A 5,963-nucleotide genomic window follows, 5' to 3' on the forward strand; every position below is an offset into this window, starting at 1 on the left:
TGATGACTTTTGGCCCTCTTTAAATGGTGGATAATTCTTCACATCAAAGTTTTAATCTTAATGTTTCAAATACTTTCCCAAAGCTTTTTCTCTTGTTTAACATTTATGGAACACCTGTTACCTTGGAGCTAGAAAATCAGTTCATCTGCAAGACAGGAAATAAATCAGGCAATAATAGCACAGCTACAAACGGGCTGAAAATAAAATTAGTAACAATAAGGTAATCATTACACTTATACTGTTCCTCAATATTTATTAGCAGATATTTATTCCACAGGTTTTATAAGCTAATTGTTCCACTGATAATGATATTTTAGCAATATCATTTTATTATTATTATTTTAAATTAAGTTTATTGGGGTAATATTGATTAATACAATTATATAATTTTTAGGTGTACATTATAATTTAACATCTGTATATTCTATTTTGTGTTTCCCACCCAAAGTCCAGTTTCTTTTACCTACCATATATTTGATTCCCTTTACCCACTTCACCCTCCCCCTCCCCCCTATATTTGACCTCCTTTACCCCATCTATCTCACCCCTCCTCCTCCACCCCCTACCCTCTGTTAACCACTAGTCTATAGACTCATGGACATGGAATATCATTTTATTAATTAAGTATATTTATAGAATATGCCAAGTAATGAATCAGCAAGCATGTATTTATTCAATAAATATTTGAAGAGATAAAAATGTTCACAGAATATATAAAGAACTCCTATATTGCAACAACAGCAATAAAACTCAAACAACCTAATTAGAATGGGTAAAGGTCTCAAATAGATATTTCTCCAAAGAAGATATACAATGACCAATAATTACATGAAAAGATGTTCAATGTCATTAATCATCAGGAAAATATAAATGGAAACAATGAGATACAGCTTCCCACCCAACAAATGGTAATTATTAAAAGAATAGAAAATAATAAATGTTAGCACAGATATTGAGAAATTGGAACCTTCGTACACTGTTGGTAGGAATGTACACTGTAACCACGATGGAAACCAATATGGTGGCACTTCAAAAAATAAAAATTGAATGATCTAGTAATTCCACTTCTGGGAGTATACACAAAAAAATTGAAAACAGGGACTCAAATAGATATTTGTTCATTTGTGATTGTAACAGCGTTATTCACAATAGCCAAAAGTTGGACACATCTCAAGTGTTCATTGATAGATAAGTAGATAAACAAATGTGGCATATACACAATGAAATATTATTCAGCCTTAAAAAGGGAAATTCTGACATGTGCTGCAACTTGGATAAACCTTGAAAATATTATGCTAAATAAATAAACCAGTCATCACAAGTCAAATACAGTATAGTTTTACTCATATGAGGTACCTAGAGTAGTCAGATTCAGAAAAACAGAAAGTATAAGAGCAGTTGCCACGGTTTCAGGGTAGAGGGTATGAGAAGTAGTTGTTTAATGAGTATAGAGTTTCAGTTATTTAAGAGGAAAAGAGTGCTGGAGATTGAGTGCACAACAATGTGATGGTATTTAACACTACTGACCTGTACACATAAAAAATGGTTGAGTTGATAAGTTTGATGTTATGTATATTTTACCACAATTGAAAAATATATATGATTGTAAAAATCTCTGATCATTTAAGAACAGATTTTATATACTTTTATACTATTATTTAAGGAAATATATATACACATACACACATGCAATGTATGAAGTGTAAAAATGGGGTAAATCAAAGGGAAATCTATATTTGGTTTATAAGAGGATCTGGGAAACTATGAGGGAAAGTCAAAGTTGAATTGATTCAACATTGCTTTGATATAGCTCTTTATTGGTTAATACACTATTTGTCCATCATGCAAATGTTTACTCACATGGTACCAAACACCTGAATATTTATAAACATGATACAGACTTTTTTCTCACTCTTTTTAGATTGATAGGTAGACACAAACACATTTCAAATTTCTCTGCAAGGTTTTGCCAGACTATACTAGAAGACCATATTAAGAGTATTTCTATTATACTTAAATTCTGTGATCATGTTTCTTTAAATAAAAAATTGTTGATCCTTGAGTATATACAATTCTGAACCAAACTAATCTTCATTCACTGACAGAATGCACGTGTATATAAATTTTAGAGTCATTAAAATATTTGAGAAGATACCATAATTTGTAATTATGTAAAACTGATTATTTCAAGAGAATTAAACTGGAAATGTTGTTTTGGGATAAAGAAGACATGTATTGTTCATGCTTTCATTACCTTCATCACTGTACCAATGAGTATTAACCTTTTAAAAAATCCATCATAATCAAGGAAAAAATTTTTTTCAAGATATCTTTTCATCAACAATATATTTATTTTTTAGAATGTCTATATTCTCTGGAAGAAAATTTTGTCTTTAATGCTAATATAATAATCCCTCAACAAGATCTGTATAAGTGGAAGCTTTACACAATTTTTATATTTTGGGTTATTTCCCTGCAAATGTACTGAATCTGATTCTATTGCGATGACCTCTAATAATGTATTAAATTTAAAACTCAAGTAAGCTCAAGTGTTTAAGTAATGCAGATGTTCCAAAAGTAATAACAGTTGTTCTGGCCTTAATTTTAGCAGATTTAAAGACACTGGTTATCTCCTTACTAATAATGATGACAATATTTTATATTTCTGTAACACTTCAAACTTTTCCGAGTCAGTCATTTATTTTCATTGTATGTTTATAATAATCCATGAGATTTTCATCACCATTCACATCACTGTGATGAAAAATTTGGTAAGATGTTGAGTAACTTGCTAAAAGTCAAAACTAGTGTATGACAGAGTTGAGAAAAAGCTCAGAGATAATTGAGACTAATTCTAGTTTTTTTCTTGTTTCTGTCATATTTCAAAATTGTGTAGATGACCATTTCTAACTTGCCAGTCTTTACTTGATATTCTCTCTGTTCCAGAAAAGGAAAGTTGCCCTTTCTTCTGACATAGTGGCATGCTACCGTTACAACATCCTTTAATAAATAAACACATCTATTCAATGTCAAACAAATTAGAAAATACCTATTACTGTTCAGTGAGCCAGATGAAATCAATAATCACTGGAGAGTTGCCACTATAATTCATTAGAGCTGTTCACTGGGCTTCAGTAATCAGCTCAGAGATTAGAGCTGAAGTTTGAGTTTGCTAGGGAGAGAAATTTAGGATCAAACATCTCAGCTCAAGTAAAAATAGTTATCTAAAAATCATTCATTACATCCTTTTACACTCCAAAAGACTGAATTTCCTTCTCAGTAATAGAAGAAATAGTTTCAGAATCACCCATAATTTTGAGACTGCAATTCAGCATTTAAAAAGAAAAAATTCTTTAATGATATAAGCTGAAATAATGGCAATGATTTTTTGAAAAGTATTATTATATTCTGGTCTTTTTGCTCCCCTAAATCCACCTCATTGCTCACAACTCAGCATCTCTTCACTGATCTATTTCACAACTTGTTCGTTTCAGTTTCCTGTTTCAAAATCTCCTTTTCTCCTCTATCTCAATTTTGGAGGCTCCAGGACTCATTTCTTGGTTATTTTGTCTTCTCTATATCTAAATTCATTTCTCTAGTGATATTATTCAGTTTCACAGTTTTAAATAACATTCAAATGACCATGAATCTTGAAATTATGTCTATCCTAGATTGTTTGCTAAACTGACTTGTACCAATTTGACAGGACAAATTGTCAACTCTGTTTTGATGTCTAAGAAATATATTTTCTTTTATTTTATTTATTTTATTATTTTATTTTTATTTTTTTAGGTGAGGCAACCTTTGGCTGACTTCATAGATTGCAAAGACCTTGTCAGCTTACAATCCCTTATCTTTTATTTTTTACGCCTATAGCACCCGTTCTTCCTAAGCAGTCTCCTATCCAAGTACTAACCAGGCCCGACCCTGCTTAGCTTCTGAGATCATTTGGGATGGGGCTTGTTCAGGGTGTCATGGCCGTAGACTAAGAAACATTTTTAAACTCGACATGTCCAGAACTGAATCCCTCATTTCCCTCCTCAAATCATTCTACTCAAGCCGTCTCTGTTGATAGCAAAACCATCCCTCAGTTGCTCGGTCTCTGAATCTTGACATCATACTTCATTTTCCCTTTTCTCCCACACCCGGCCTCTGTCCCAGGAAACTATGGACTTTATCTTCCAATGTATCCTCCATCTACCCACTTCTAACTACCTTCACAACTACTTCCACAGTCAAAATCCATATTATTTTACCAAATTAATGAAAGAGCCACCTAAAAATTCTCCCGGCTTAAAGCTCCCCTCTCAGACTGCTCTAAAGACAGCAGAAAGTATAATCCTTTGAAGTATAAATCAGATATCAAAAATACTATGCAGTGGTTTGCACAAAATAAAAACCAAATGGCCTTCAAAGGCCTGCAGAATTTGGCCCACGTTTATCTTCTTATTCACTTCAGTGCACACACTGGCCTCCTGCAGCTCCATGAACACACCATGCCTGCTACAGTTTTAGAGCATATGCACTGACTGCTCCCTCTGCTGGCAGTGTTCTTTCTCCTAACATCTAGATGGCGATCTACTTAAAAACCTTCAAGCCTTTGTTTAATTTCTACTTACTCAGTGACCCTTTTTAAAATCCCACCTCAGGTAACTCTCCTTTTCTATGTCCATGTTTCCCTATAGCTTATAACATCTTCTAATTTATTACAAAATTTACTTGATTACTCTGATTATTATTTACTATTTTTCTGTTAGAATGTAAGTTTCATGAGAGATTGAATCATTGCTTTGTTCACTGTTGTATATGAACCACCTAAAATGTCAGACATAATAAACACTTATCAATATATTAAATATTTTTTCTAAAGAAATTTCTCTCTTTAGGCTGACACAGTAATTGTTTCTTTATGTTCTATAAAATATGTCATTAGGTCTACAGAATTTCCATTTGTTCTACTATCATTAATAAATGCTTACAGTCTTAAATTCAGGATATCCAGTACCTACTCTCCCTGGGCTGGGGCATAACGAAAAAGATATTTCTTGTCCTGAACGCACTGGGCTACACACTCAGTGGAACAATATGGGAAGAAGTTTGAAGGAGCCTCTTGAGTCCAAGTCAAGGAATTAAAACACTAGGTAGTTTCAGCATGATCCAGGCCATATATGAGGCAGGAAATAAAATTATAAATTGTAAATTTGAGACATAGGTAAACCCAGGTCCCAAACCTTTGACAATGTAAGGATAAAGCAGAAAGAGGAGAGTTAATTCAGGAAGTTATTTCTTCATTGATAGAATTGAAAATGTTATCCGGTTATTCCCCATATTCTAACACTCTCAATCATTTATTAACAGAAATCAACAAATCTTTATTAAAAAGTAACCCATATTAAATGTTAATCGAAGTGATGTGTTTATATGTTCTATGTGTGAGAAAATTTTGAGAAGTATTATTTAGGCTACAATTATGTGTAATCCAAAAGTCTTTCATTACGCTATCCATTTTTTTTAGTATAGAAATTTAGTAATTGTCTTTTAAAAAATAGTATTTCTAAAGATATATTTTGCTTTTTCCCAAATTAAAAGATATGATATGTAAGAACTCTAACTTCATTTTTTTAAGAATTAATTAATATGCATTAATTAGCATATATGGTCCTGCATTGCCACACATTTTCTTTATATACATTTCGATAAGACTGATTTGAAATGTCATGATAATAAAATTTAAATTATTGTATTTAAAATATAATTATTTAAAATGTTACGTGAAAGCATTTTATGACTTTTTTATAATTGAATAGAGGGACTATTAAAGTTTTTATTTTTATAATAAAGTTTTTATTATATTTGAAAATGAAAAATAAGCTCATAGTAACAGTATAGCAAACCAGCAAATAATGAAATTTGTTGAAATAAAACAATTCTATATTAAAAAGCTTTAGATTAGTTCACTCTCT

At 31.5% G+C, this 5,963-nt stretch overlaps 1 pseudogene; it reads right to left on the reverse strand.

The window, feature by feature from the left end:
- Window positions 1-3,867: 3,867 nt before the first annotated feature.
- On the reverse strand, window positions 3,868-3,986 carry LOC111741419 (annotated as a pseudogene).
- Between the last annotated feature and the right edge of the window lie 1,977 nt (window positions 3,987-5,963).

This window comes from Pteropus vampyrus, unplaced genomic scaffold, assembly GCF_000151845.1.
Source record: "Pteropus vampyrus isolate Shadow unplaced genomic scaffold, Pvam_2.0 Scaffold77, whole genome shotgun sequence".
NCBI classification, from domain to species: Eukaryota; Metazoa; Chordata; class Mammalia; order Chiroptera; family Pteropodidae; genus Pteropus; species Pteropus vampyrus.